This window comes from Phascolarctos cinereus, unplaced genomic scaffold (assembly GCF_003287225.1).
Source record: "Phascolarctos cinereus isolate Bilbo 61053 unplaced genomic scaffold, phaCin_HiC Scaffold_4;HRSCAF=312, whole genome shotgun sequence".
Lineage (NCBI taxonomy): Eukaryota > Metazoa > Chordata > Mammalia > Diprotodontia > Phascolarctidae > Phascolarctos > Phascolarctos cinereus.
Window position 1 is genome coordinate 531652107 of NW_027555847.1, and position 14619 is coordinate 531666725.

The 14619-nt window shown below is 33.7% G+C and overlaps 1 pseudogene; it reads right to left on the reverse strand.

Annotated features, from left to right (window-relative positions):
• Nucleotides 1-13611: 13611 nt before the first annotated feature.
• On the reverse strand, nucleotides 13612-13928 carry LOC110207890 (cytochrome c pseudogene; annotated as a pseudogene).
• Nucleotides 13929-14619: the final 691 nt, after the last annotated feature.

Consider the following 14619-nt stretch of genomic DNA (forward strand, 5'->3'; position numbering starts at 1 on the left):
TACATATGCATGTGGTGTGTGTGTGTGTATGTGTGTGTGTGTGTGTGTGTGTGTGTGTGTGTGTGTGTGTGTGTAGAGAAACGTAGCTGTGGTAAGAATGGTGTAATCCTGATCCATGACAAGCTGGAAAATTGAAACATAGGTAAAGAAGAGAGAGGCATATTTCCTTTGTTGTGAGGATGTGACCCATTATTCTGTTGACTCATGCTCACTCTACCCCTCCTCACCTCCACCCCCTTTGTAGATTTGCACCTTTACATCTGATGTTAAGGTTGTTTTGCATCTCATGTTAGGTTGGTGTATTCAATGTTCCAACATATAATTCTGTTCATTATGTTTGTTAGCACCACAGTTGCTTGTCTTATGTCAAACATTTCCAAAGGAAAATGACAGTGAAAGCTTTTTTTTTTCCAGTTCTTAGCAAATATTACATGGAATTAAGATCTTAATTATATGATTTTTGTTGATACATTCTATAGTATTAATTTAGAGCTGGATAGGACTTTAGAGGCTAAGGACAGTTAAGTTACTTCTCCAAATCACAAAGGTAGGAAGTGACATAAGTAGGATTTGAATCCAATACTTTGACTCCAAATTCATTGCTCTTTTCACTATACCTTTCACTACCCCAGCTTCCTTTACAGCTTAGCTTAAATGCCACCTCTTACCCAAAGTTTATTCTGATTTTCCCCATTTCCATTCCCTTCTCTACTCCAGAATTACTTTTTTTTAAACACATTTTAATATATCTTATATTTACTTATCTATGCATCTTGTATTTGTGAAGATAACTTTTGGTTTCTCCTAAAATAATAGTTAACATTGATTTATACATTATTTGAACTCTATAACAATCCCTGTTAGGTAAGTACTACAAATACAATGATTCATATTTTACCAATGAAGAAAATGAGGCTCAGGGAAATTATTTGACTTGCAAGTAGCTACATAGCTAGTAAGCACTGGAGGCAAGTTTCAAACCAACTTCTCTGAAGACAGATATATCCTGACTCCAAATTCTGTTCTCATTTGTCTATAACACTCTAGCCCTGCTGGTATCCTAATAGTGCCTAACCCAGGTAGAGCATGTAGAAGGAATGCAATACATATTTTTGAGTGTTGAATACATGAACTTGGAGAATCTATTATATGAACATTATTAGCTCAAGGTTCTGGAGAAATTCAGCCTGGAAAAACAAAGATAGCAGGAACTATGGCAGTTCTCTTTACATGTTTGAAGGTCTACAATTATGAGATCCTAGGATTATAAGATTTAATGTTGGAAAGGCCCTTAGAGGTCATAGTTTAACCTTTTGTTTTCACAGATGAGGAAACTGAGTCCCAGAAAGGTGATGTGACCTGCCTAAATTCACATTGTTAGTGAGATAACTGAATTTCAAACTCTAGTTCTAATATAGAAAATGAATTATGTTACTCATGGCTTCCTAGTGAAGTAGTAAGACCAAGAAGTAGATGTTCTGAGGAGGCTGATTTTGGTTCAGAATAAAGAATTTCCAAACAATTAGAGCTGTCCAAAACTGAGAAAAGCTACCTTTTAATGTGAGCTCCTTGACCTGATGGGATTTAAGCAAGGGCTAGATGTCCCATCTTAGTTTTCTTTTTCAATACAAGTCATGCACTGGGTTGACCTGTATCACCTCCAAGGTCCATTTGACATTTAAGATTCTGGGATTCCATGATAATATTTAACTTCATGAATTAAGATTTTAAAAATTCATGGCATAATAAAATACAAATTTAATGGCTCTTGGAATTTTGTTTTCTGCTTAATGTTACAATATTTTTAAGGGAAATATGGTGCTACTGAATTTTATCCATATTTCTAGACTAGTATGTCAGTTATTTTTTCTAATTTTTTTTTAAATCAAAATTATGTGATTGTTAGCTGCATCTTATAGAGAACTTTGGGAAAAAAATTACCCTTTGATATTATTTTAGAGTGAATTTTAGGGAAGAAGTCCCTAACCATCAAAATAGATGTACAGTAAAACAAAATAGACACTGATAGGGCTGAGCTCCTTCCTATTTACTCCCTCTCTTGGTACAATGCTAGCAGTTCTATTTCCCTTTCATCTACCTAGGACTAGTCATGATTTTGTTTGGATTTGCAATTATCTTTCTTCCTATAAATTTCCTTCATGTATTTTGCACATAGAGATAAAGACTATGTTAGATGTATGATTTTATTGACAAATAGAACTCCCAAGAGGAAACTACCTTTATCAATATACCCAGCACCTTACTTGCAACTTACAGACTTGGAGAATTGACTAAAGCACTGCACAATAAAGTGACCTGATCAGGGTTACACAGAAAGTGTATGCCAAAGGTAGGACTTAAGCCCAATTTTTCTGGCTCTGAAACCAACCTAGTATCCACTAAGCCAGGTTATCTCTATTTTGTATGTAAAAATGTAAAAAAAAAAAAAATCTCATTACTGGAATGCAAGCCATAAATTAAAAAAAAAAAGAAATGACCAATTATACCTTACTAAATACAAAATAATGAGAATGTTCTGTATTATCTATGGTAAATAACAACATTTTTATGTTGAGATGTCTGGAAGCTATCATGAAAGCTCACTGTCATAGAATATAGTTTACAGAACAAAGATAACTCATTTCCTACTATCTGGAAGCTGCTCTGCTAGTATAGTCTCAGAGCACGGGGAATAAGTGTCTGGTATTTGAGTTAGGGGGAGACCAATGTTAAAGCTGAGGATGGTTTTCTTCAGAACCATTTTACTCTCTGTCAACATAAGGAACAATATGAAAGACTGATGTTCTGGACCACTTTGTTTACTGAAAAATAGACCTTATTTCCTGACTCATTCACAAGCCATTATATAATAATAGTACTCTAAGGTCTCTCCATAGCTGAGGGTCCCCCTAATCCACACTACTGCAGAGTTGTGCCTCTGTGGTCAACCTGAAACTGCTGTAATCTTTGAGATCACTTAGAAATGTCACAAACTTAATTTGCTTTGGAAAATGCAGACACATGCTTATTCATGGTTTTCAAACAAAAGTGACCTCAGCACCTGGCAAGTAATAGAAGGCACAAAGTAAACCTTTCTTTGAAGATACAAAGCTGACTCTTTTCTGGTTTATAATACTAGCTTGTCAATTCCTATATTTTCTCTTTTTGTGACTTAGTCTCTCTGTCTCATCCATGTTGGAAATGCAGTGGCCAGTCATAGGCCTATTACTGATTGGCACAGAAGACTTGCCCAGCTCTGTTTCTGAGCTAGGCTGATTTGCTCCTCCTTAGGCAGCCTGGTACCTATTTCCATCCCTCTTGAGGACTCTCCATATTGGCTCCAGACTTAATGTGTACACAGATTAGGCCTATTGTAGTTCAGGACTCCCTAGCTGAAGAGATACACTAGCCTCAGCATCCTTGGTAACATAAATTATCTACACCCACTTCAGTTCCTTCTTTTAATGGAATAGTGGTATTGAAGTGAGAAGATCTCAGTTAAAAATTAACCTCTGACACTGTGTGATAGTGGGCAAGCAATGAAACCCCATGAGCCTCACTTTTCTCATCTGTAAAATGGAGATGTCTTACACTTGGATTCAGTAAATGTATTTCACAGCATCAAGATTAAATGGCAGTTAGAAGGCAGGTTTGTGGAAATGATATGGTTTTAGAGTGCTGAAAGTTCACTATGAAGCAATCTATGATATGATTATGATACATGACCAAATGGGAATTCAATCTTCTAAGGGGCTTTGACTCTGGACCTACAGAAATCAGGTTCAATCTGGAACGTGACCCAGCCCCAAAGTACAGTTATGCTTTTTTCCCCTTCACTCTTTGGTTCATATGTTTCAATCATGGAGTAGATCTCTAGGGAAATCTCTTAAAGTTTAGGTAAAACTCCTATCTATAGTATCACTTAAGAGGAATTAACAAGGTCCTTTCTAGAAATACTCAACATACAAAGTATATCAGAGATATAGGGCAATTATTTTTTCCAGCAGAAAAAAGAAAAAACCCTCAAAACACAAAAACTCATAAACATGAATGAATACTAAACACTTAAAAGAATAATATATCACATCTATCAAATTCTCCTAGAGGTTAAGATAACTTTGTGTCATTTCTGAACAGATTCTACCATATATCTGTTGAAGTGAAATGTATTTCTACACCCAATTATGTATAGATTTTTCCTTCTTTGACCAGTTTGGTTGAGAGTGAGGTTCAAATGCTCCCACCTCCACTTCATTTTGTATAGACTATTGCTTATTGTTGTTCAGTCATTTTTCAGTTGTATCCTACTCTTTGTGACCACATTTGGGGCTTTCTTGGCAAAGATACTGGAGTGCTTTGCCATTTCCTCCTCCAGCTCATTTTAGAGATGAGGAAAATGAAGCAAACAGGTTTAAGTGACTGGGTCACATGACTAGTAAGTACCTGAGTTTTCTTGACTCTAGGACTGGTACTTTATTCATTGTACCACTAGATGCCCCTGGACTATTACTTGTAAACTGTAATTATGTGAGATTGTTTCTCCCATCCTCCCTCTCCCTTTCCACTACACCATCATGCATTCCATTTCTTTTCCTTTTTCATTCTTCTTTTAAGTTAATCAAAACATAACATCATCACCCAGAATCCTTATGTCTAATTAGAATATTTTTATGACTCCTGATGGTGGTATGGTTCAGAGGTGACACCTGTTTCTTCTCCCCATACTAGAATGCAAACCATTTATCTTTGTTTGGTCTCTTATGATTAATCACTCATATATACCTTTTTTTGACTCGTGTTTGTATTTCATAGATGTTATCTTGGAAAACATTTCCTATTATAAACTAAGGGTCTTTTTTTTTTTTTGCAGTGGCTGGTCTTAAAGGCTAATGGGCTAGCTTAAAGATGGTAAGAATCAGGGGACTTGTAGCCCACAGGAAACCTTCTATGCTAAAGTTGCTAGGAGAGGCTCCTTCATTCTTTATGAGAAGCAAGATGATGGTAGTAGGGAGAGTTTATCCTAATTATACATTTGCCAAACCAGAGTGAATTTGAATTTGTGGTTTGAAATGTATTAGAGCTCCTGGTCCCCAAAGAACTCAATGCTTAGAATCCTACTTTTAAAGCTTTACTTCCTTGAGGTAGGCTTCTGAATAGTACAATATCAATAGCTCTGGAAAATGCAGAAATTATAACTTAAATCAGGAGTGTGCTGGAGCCAGTTTGAACAGACTCATGAGAACTGACTGTTAAATTAGCAGTGTGAGAAGTTATACCTCAGAAACAGCAAGTGCTAAAAATTGGGTCTTGATTTGTTGTTTTATTGATTATCTAGACATAAGAAAATGATGGAGAAAATGTTAATAATGCAAATGAAACTCAAAATATATTCTGTATATATTTTTCCCCAGAACTTTTAAAACACTTATCAGCATAGCTTTGCTGTAAATCTTCCTCTGCCACAGCCTCAGTAGGCCTAGAGCCATATACTAGGAGTTCAGAGTATTACATGTTACAGTAAGATGTGACCTTAAGAATTATTGCTTCTAATCTTTTTATTCTGTAGATGCATGTGAATTAAAGGAGCTCTGACTCCTATGATTATAATGGTTAATAGAATTAAAAAAGCAAATCCAAATTCACTAAATCCCAGGAGTGATCACCAAACTTTTATGGGTGGGGTAAGTAGTGAGTAGTGAGGTTGAGTTACATTTGAGTAAATATCATTTGTTATGTTAATGTCAAATTTATGTTTGAGCAAATTTGAATAAAAATACACTTATTTTTGATCTTTTTAGAACCATTCTACTTTAAGAAGCTCACAGTTTTAAAATTTCATTTTAGCTTTGTTGATATTTTCCATTTAGTAGCATATCTAATGTCTCCTTATCCCCATGACATACAGTTTCTTCAGTGTATATAAACCATATAATTTGTTTCTAGTCAGAATTTTCCCTGTGGCTTTTGCTAAGTCTAGTTATTTTGGCATAAGCAAAGCATATGCTGTACACAAATAGCATTCACATTGGAAAATAACATGCATAAGAGATTAATACAATATTCCTTTTTCAAATGATTAATATATACCCTGGCAGCTGCAACAATTTTAGTCTTCTATTAGCTGACAGATGTGAATAAGGTTGCATCTTGCATCCACCAAGGTGCTATATCTTAATACATGTCCATAGCTTAGAGACTGTGAAATATGATCCAGGAATATTTAGAACTCCCAAAGGGAATTCTGGTGATTTAAACTGATATTATGTTTTCACAGATTAAATCAAATGTTTTATTTCTTAAGCATATCAAGTTAACTGGTTGGCAAGTCACAGGTACACAATAATGAAAATGCATCTTAAAGCTTAACAGATAATTGTTAAATAGTGGTGTGGCCAAATATTCCCTAATGAACAAATACCAGGAGGACTTTTGAGAGATATGAAGATGATGGTAGACATATGAAGATATACTAAGATATGAAGTAGATGGTAACATATTTGTGTCCATGCAACAGCTATATAAACATATTGATTTAGGTTTTATTTAATGAGTGAGATGATTAGTCTGTATAGGCTGGACAGAAATCCATCCCACTTCCTGATGGCTAATGGCATCTAAATATACTTCTAAGGAAAATACAAAACATGGATCTGGCAATTTGCTTATGCCATGTGTGGTTAGATTTGTTCTATTGGGCACTTGAGGAAAGAACTAAGAGCGATGGGTGGACATTGCAAAGAGATACACTTAGGTTTAGTGTTTAAAAAAATAAACCTTTATAAATATAATCACAGTTATCCAAAATGCTGCTTCTCAAAGTAATGATTTTCCCTTTTAGAAAGTCTTCAAGTAAATGCTGGAAGACTTCCTGTTATATATGTAATAGAAAAAGGCTTTTTGCAGTATTCATTGAAATACACATTGTGATCACTTTTAAACTGTGTTTCTATGATGTTTATACTTTTTGTTTGTTTGGGTTAAGGTATGGGAATTTTTTCTAACGGGGCTTGGGAATAATCAGTTGGTATCTTTAAGCTTCTAAGTTGAATAATGGCCCTTTTCTAGAGAGTATCTATTGCACTGAATTAGGAAGGAAAACGACAGACCATTTGGAATGTCTATACATTTTCCTATAGTCAGCATACACAGCAGAGAATTCTATGTATCTTATCTCTATTGCATGCAATATTTAAAAATCAGTGTAATCAAAACTATGACAGGATTCTGCATTCTTTTGTTGCATATAGTATAATTTGTACAATGTGGGCAAAAAGTATACGATGATAAAACATCACTTAATCTTTTTTATTCATCTATTCAACAAATATTTATTTGACTGTTATATGTTAAATATTGTTTTAAGTGCAATAGAATGGACAGTTGAGATTATAAAAATTGCCTTTGATCTCCATGATTTATAGCATAACCTTTGTCTTAAGGTAATTATACACAAAAAAAATTAAAGAATGAAATTGTAATACAAATATTATGCATGAGTTGTAACAAGACCAAGTCAGATTAAGTTAACAATGCATACTATGGAGAAAGGAGGATCTATAGTCATGTAATACAGAAAATTGAAATGATTAGTCGTGAAATTTTTAGAGAGTACTTCTGTGTATTAAAGAACTGAATTTTTTTTTCAATTTTGAAAAACATTTTGAAATTTAATTAATGCCAGTGTCTCAGGACTTTTGTCATAATTGGATGTTTCAATGGATAAGATATTCGCACTCATTCCCTTAGTGCACCTTCCAGTGAGATGTGATTAACTGGTCTCACATAAACTCATTTTGTACAAGAAGAACATAATATAAATGATTGAGAGACAGTTTATGCTTTGGTGTTATGCTTAATATGAACACAAAATGTGCAATAGCCTAATAGAAATAAATAATACAAATTATCTTAAAGTGTAAATAAGGCACTGATTATGATTTTGAAATGATATAAATTAGCATTTTGTTATGGTCTTGAAATCACTTAAGTACATATTTTGACCAGGTAAATATGCTTTGTCACATTACTATAATTAGATGTTAAATAGAAATGAGCACATAAATTATAATGAAGAGTTTTCTGGCTTTACATAATTGTGAATAGTTACTGGACAGAAAGTTGAATATGAAAAGAAATCAAAATTGAGTGCACAAGAAAAAATAGTCTATTCTGAAATGGAAAATAAAAGATGTAGTAAGAGATTGGGAATAAATTACATCTTCTGTAAAAGTGTGTTGGTAAGTTTTGAGAAATTCACAGAGTATATTTATAATTAAAAAGATATTTAGAGGTTGATAAATATGGAAACTCCATCTCAAAACAATAAACTTTTAAAATGAAGAAAACCCTCATTGTTTGTGGCATTATGCTAGAATATGTATGAAATTTATTCTAGTCTGAGTCAATATCAAATCATCTGAATGTAAATCTTAATAAATTCCCTCTTCACTGGCTCATGATTTCATAATTATACAAACATATACTAGCCAGAGAAAGTAACCTGATAGTCAAATTTGATTTTCTATGAATTTAGTTTCTTTTCTTGGGAATTATAGGAGCTTCTTTTATGGCAACATCACCAATACCACTTACAATCATAAAAATTATACTTTATGGTTATTTGACACTTTATATATTTTAACACTTTCACACATTATTTCATTTAATTCTCACAAAAACCCTTTGATATAGCTAAGGTAAAGTCAGGGGGAGGTAACCCCATTCAATCCTTGCTCCAGCACATTTCATTAGAATTAGAAAATATTTGAGTTTAAGATTGCCTTAGGCTGCTTCTATAATGGTACTATTCACTGCAACCCCTGACCATGAGGTTATAATTTTAAGTACCTATAATTTTATATTAAAATTAAATTGAGTGATGGAAACTAGAAATACTGTTTTAAATGAAATGATGGAATTTTATACTCTTTTGAAAATTAATTTAAGTTAAATTATATTCTGTAATTATTTGTGACACAGTGATAATGATTAGTGTGGCACACCTGGCACATGTAGAAATGAACAAATAGATCAATACAGAATCAAAGAATTTGAGAGGTGGAAGGGACTTTCTTGGTCATCCAGTTAAACAAATGCCTAAAAGGAATTCTCAGTATAATATATGCAACAAGTGTTTATATAGCTTTTGTCAAAAATATCCAAAGAGAGAGAACTCACAACCTCTCAACACAAATGTCCGTTTCACTTTTGGATATCTTTAATTCTTTGCAAGTTGTTATTCCCTTCTGTCCCAATATCAAGCCTTCTTGCAACGTCCATTTGGCTCTGGTCCCATCCCAAGAAGATAAATCTAATTTCTCTTTCACTTAATAGCCTTTCAAACACTTAAACATAGCCATTATATACTTCCTGGTTTTTCTTTTCTCCAAGATAAAAATCTCCAGTTCCTTCAACTGATCCCCATGTGACATGTACTTCAGGTAGCTACTTGTTATTCTCAGAAAGATACTTTCTGATTTCTTAAATTCCTCGTAGTTTGTGAGGCTCAGGACAGAACACTGGCTATTGTATATCCAAAAAGAGAAACAGTCAATTTAACAGACCCAGGTGTTATTTGAACACAAGTATAAATACTCTTTATTGAAGTACAGATCTAAATAATATGAGAAAATATTAAGTGCTCAAAGTTGTACTAAGCCAATAAAAGAAAATGATGATAGTACCTAAATCAGTTTACTTATTTAATGTCATACCAATCAAACTACCAAAAGGTTACTTCATAGAGCAAGAAAAAAAATGATGAAATTCATCTGGAGGAAAAAATGGTCAAGAATATCAAGGAAAATAAGGGAAAAAATGGGAAAGAAGGCAGACTAGCAGTACCAGATCTTAAAATGTGCTACAAAGAAATAATCATTAAAATGACTTCATAGTATTTAAAAATTAGAGGTTGATGAATGGGAAAAAATAGGTATACAGCATAAGAAGCAAATGAACATAGTAACTTAGTCTTTGATAAGCCACCAAATCTCAGCTACTATGGTAAGAACTCACTATTAAACAAAAACTCCTGGGGAAATTAGAAAACAATCTGGCAGATTCTAGGTATGAATATAGACTCAGGTTTAGCTCTATATAAACATATAGATGATATAGATAAAGAACAACACATTGTATAACAAGATAAGATCCAAATGGGTACCTGACTCAAGGCGTGACTTCATAAACAAACTAAAGGAGCAGTGAAAAGCAGTTACCTTTTGGATTCATATATAGGGGAAGAATTTATTATCAAAGAAGATATAGAGAGCATCACAGAAAATAAAATGGGCAATTTTAATTTAAAAATAAAATGTTTCTGTAGAAATGAAATTAATAGAACTAAAATTAGAAAGGAAAGAGGTAAGTAGGAAAAATCTTTGCAAATTTCTCTGATAAAAGCCTCATTTTAAAGATATATACAGATATTCGAGTTTGTAAGATTCAACAGATTCAAGTCTTTCCCTATCTGATAAATGACCAAAGGATCACTTCAAAGGTAATTTTAAAAAAGATGTCTAAACTATCAACATTCATATGAAAAAGTGTTCCAAATCACTAATAATGAAAATTGAATTAATTCTGTGGTTCCACTTTATACCCATAATATTGGAAAAGCTGACAAAGAAAAGAAATACAACAAATATTTGAGAGTCTATGGTAAAACTAGCACATTAATGCACAGTTACTGGAGATTGAATTGGTCCAGCAATTGGAAAAACAATTTGGGACTATGTTCTCAAAATAATTAAACTGTGTATATATCTTTTTACCCAGAGATACCACAATTAGGCTACATGTCCAAACAGATAAAAAAGGCAGAAAAGAACTCATTTGTTCAACATATTTATATTCATTTCTTTGTAATATAAAAAATTGGAAACTATAGGGAGGTCCTCATCAATTGGGAAGGGCTAATCAAATAAATGTATACAAATATAATGGAATACTATAGTGTCACAAGGAGTGATGAAAGAATGGATTTCAGTGAAACCTAAGAAGAATTATCTGAACTCATGTAGAATGAAGTAAGGAGGACACTGATACAATAACAGAATTGTAAAAGGAAACAACTGTGAAAAATTTAGCACTCTGATCCATGCAATGATCAACCATGATTCCAGAACACTGATGATGAACCTTACTAACTTACCTCTTGCCAGGGGAGTTATGGAGTCAGGGTGTAGAATGAAATATATATTTTTGGAAATGGCCAATTTAGGAATTTTTTTTTGCTTGACTATGCAATCTTGATTTTGTAGCTGGAATATTATAAACTATATGGAAAGAAAGATGAAACAGAAGAGGAGTTTGGGAACCAAATCACAAGTATGGCCCAGAAATATTATATACTACTTGTGAGGAACATCAAATGTCAAATGTTTCTTGGAACTAACTCTCTGTCTTTGTTTCTGTCTCTGTCTCTGTCTGTCTGTCTCTCCTTTCTCTTCCTCTACCTCTCACTATCTCTCTTCTCTCAAAAGCAGAGCACTTAATTAAAAGATCTCCATGAACGCTATTATATCTTTCTGTCTGTCTATTTATCTGTCTGTCTGTCTATCATATATATATATATATATATACACAAACATATGTACACACATATATGTATATACATGTTTAATGTAATGCAAATATTTATGCTCTTTCTGGACTTTAAGGAAGAGCCACTGACAAAGACTTACACTTTTTGCTAGATCGCAGACTCTTAATTTTTCATTCCTCCTTTCTTAGCATGACTGGATAGTCTCACAGGGAGAAATTTTGTGTTGTGGAACCAATTCTGATGATAACCTGCTCTATCTCCTTCCCCTTTGCCTCTAAGATGTAGTTTCTCTCCTTCCATGAAATGCTGAGGAATTATGGCTCTGTGGCTATACCAAGCCCCGGGAGAAATAGGATTCTAGATGAAATATTTCTGGCTAATTCTAATCTTGGACTAGAATCAAGTAATGTCAAAAAATATAGTGAACTTTACTTCTCATCCTATTTTTGGATTTTGAAGTTACATTCCTGAAATTGGACAGCAGAAAACTCTGTGTGTGTGTGTGTACACACACACACACACACACACACACACACACACACACACACACACATACATATTCCTTTCCCATAAAACCTAAATACTTTTTGCTTAGTGATATATAGTGAGATAGGTATTCATATTTGTGTGTATTAGTGTGTTTCTGTACATTTACACAGATTACATATACACCTATTATGTCAGTTATTTGGGGTAAAATTAAATTAAATTAGTTAACTGGTACAATGAACCATATAATTTTTTAATCTTTGAAATAACTTTTATTATGCAATATATGCTTTTGCTGCAATCACCTGTTTTAAACTATTAGCCATTGTGTTTCCATGATTTTGACATGTATTATTTAATTTATAATGAAATCATGCTTTTCTTACACTGAATACTAAATATACCTTTGCCAAATTTTGTCAGTTTTTCCAAGTGTAGCCTGTATTATAGCCCATAGATTTCCAGTCACATTTAAGCAAGTTCCCATGCCATTTAAGAATGTTTACCTTTATCTCTTTTATCATTTTATTTACCTTTGGTATCATTATGCAAGACTGAATTGTAGTTTTCCATCCCCATTTGGGAATCTCTATAATTAATAAACAAATATGCTCCTTACTAGATCAAATAATTGTCTATGGGAACAAGACTTTAAGATCTACTGGAACTGGGTCCACCCACTGACTTGATTTTTATAGTATGATGGAAATGTTCATGTTTTGTAGGTTTACCTGAACATCTTCTGATAATGGTTTTGGTATCCCATAGATTTTTTTCCCCATATTGACAGGTATTTAATTGCAGCATTATTGTGATCACATCATTTACAGCTGAACCCTCCAAGTGAGTTTTAACACTACTACTCACATGCTATGGAACATGTCTGTAAACTTTAAATTCAAAAGGTATTAAAACGGAATCCTCAGGTACAGCTGAACTTAACAGGAACTTAACTCAGCAGCAGGTCCTATCACAGCTCCAATTCAAAGATCACTCACATGGTGTGATGGGATGTTCTTTACTCAGGATTGTTAAGACAATAAAATACACTAAAATGCCTTTCAACAATTTAAAGCAGTATTTAATCAAATCATTCTAATTAAGCTGTTTATACATGGAAAGTTAGGGAATTTAAGTTGGAAATTTGTGGGTTTGTTTTGATTCAGTTGACCTTGCATTTGGATAGGCTGAAGCACAACTTTTCCTGAAAGATAACCCTCCCCCCAACATACTACAAGTAAAAGTCATATGAAATTTATCTAGTAGGTTTTTCTCATTGTTTAGTAAAAGAAGCCAGATTCAATTAAAACTTTCCAAGACAGAGGTGGAGCACATTACCTCTGACCAAAATCTTGTAAAAGAAACAGAAAAGTGTGATAGCTTGGTTGTGGCTGTAATTATGACCATTTCTCTATTAGGACTGTTGAGCAAAATTTTTAAACAGCCATTCATGATCAATATTCTCTGGCTGATGAAACAAATTTAAATAGGATTGTTATGATACATGTAAAAAAAGAAAAGCAATCTCATCATGAGAGACATCTCCTTTTTATAATAAATAAGGCAGCAGACAGCTATTACTCATTACTGGCCTTTTTAAGGTATGCTATCAAGTCTGCCCTTTCTCCCTTCTTCTTAATGCCTGCGAAGATCATTTTCATTCCAGGGATATATTTCTTGGAGTTTTCCAAGTATTCCATCAGTGTATCCTCACCCAAGGTGAAACCTTTGTTCTTGTTGGCATCTGTGTAAGAGAAGCCGGGAGACTGGCCAATCTTTTGGTCAAAGAAGCTGTACAGAGTAGACCCGTCTTGTGCTTGCCCCCTTTCTCGACAGTGTGGCACTGAATGAGCTTCTGAACAAATATCTTCTTACCCTTCTCCACATCACCCATGGTGAATTAGACTTGGCCCGCAGCCCCATGCTTGCTTGCTCTGTCACCGCCCCGGTCTGACTCATGCTTCCTCTCCGTAGATTTTTTTTAAAGTCAATTTCATCATTAGAAATTCCTTTTTTTTAATGCTCAGTGCTCCACTGTTTGTATTTTTCTTCATTGCAGCAGTTAGCACTCTCTCTCCCCTCTTCTTCTTTCTAAGTTTGTGTTCCTCCAATTTCAAGAACCCTACCTCTTAGCTATGACTTTAGGCCAGAAATAAATGATGGCGTGATACCCATTTCATTGTCAAAATCTTCAAAATTATGAAAGTTTTTTTGAGAAATATTTGTATTCATAAGACAAATTAGCAAATTGATGGAAATCTACTCCATACCTAGTTGTAGAAAGACTAGATAAGTTACCTTTTTACAAAACAGTTACAGTGACTGAGGGAAGACTTGCAAAGAAAATACACTACAACCACTTATTACCAATAGGTGAGTTGGTTGGACGTCTTGATGTGCAGTAGAGACTCATGGACTTATCTCAGAATATTCTAAATAAAATAGCCTGTCTGCCAATGATGTAAACACCTCCTGAAAAAGACAGTTTCAGAAGCAATCATTTCAAGTGAAGAAGATTTTGCATACGGTTCTCCAACAACCAATTCAATTAATGGAAGAAGATTGCATCCAGAGGCAACATCTTT